The following is a 658-nucleotide window of genomic DNA, read 5'->3' as shown; positions in this document are numbered from 1 at the left end:
CCTGGCGAGCCGCTAGTCAGACTGACCGCGGCCATCGCTTAAAGGAACGACGGCACTGGGCCCTTTGGGCCTCGTGCGCACTCAGGGGCTTTTACCAGGTAAAGGCACTTTTATTGTGTGCGTTCCGACACCACAAATCCCAGGTGACACCAAGCTATGGACCTCACAGCCGCTCCTCTCGGCGAAGCGCGGCCCCACCACCTCACCGCCCTCAGGGCAGCGGGGAGCGCGCACGACGCCAAGCGCACGCGCAGCGCTCCCGCGGCCACGAGTGACGTCACTGGGCGGAAGAAATCCCGGGAGCTGCTCTCGTCAGGCGGCTTCCGGGAGAACCAACCGGAGCCTTAAAGGGCTGCAGCATTCTGCTGCCCGGGGCGGCGACTCCGGGTGGTGGCGACCCCGGGCTCGGTCGTACCGGTGTCCGTACAAGCGCCCGCACAGCACCGCCCGCGCACGGCCATGGACCGGTCGGGGCGGGCTGCGGCCCGCTGAAGGGAACGGTGCGCGGGGGCGGGGCCACAGGCAGTCAACCAATCAGCAGCTAAGAGCTTCCCTGCCGCCCCCAATCAGGAGCACCGGTTCCCAAAACAATCGTGGCGAGCCAATGGGAAGCCCGCGCTGCTCGCGCTCGGCTCTGGCCGCCCCCGGGCTGTGCCCG

This window comes from Poecile atricapillus, chromosome 14, assembly GCF_030490865.1.
Source record: "Poecile atricapillus isolate bPoeAtr1 chromosome 14, bPoeAtr1.hap1, whole genome shotgun sequence".
Lineage (NCBI taxonomy): Eukaryota > Metazoa > Chordata > Aves > Passeriformes > Paridae > Poecile > Poecile atricapillus.
Note: the sequence above shows the minus strand (reverse complement) of the source record.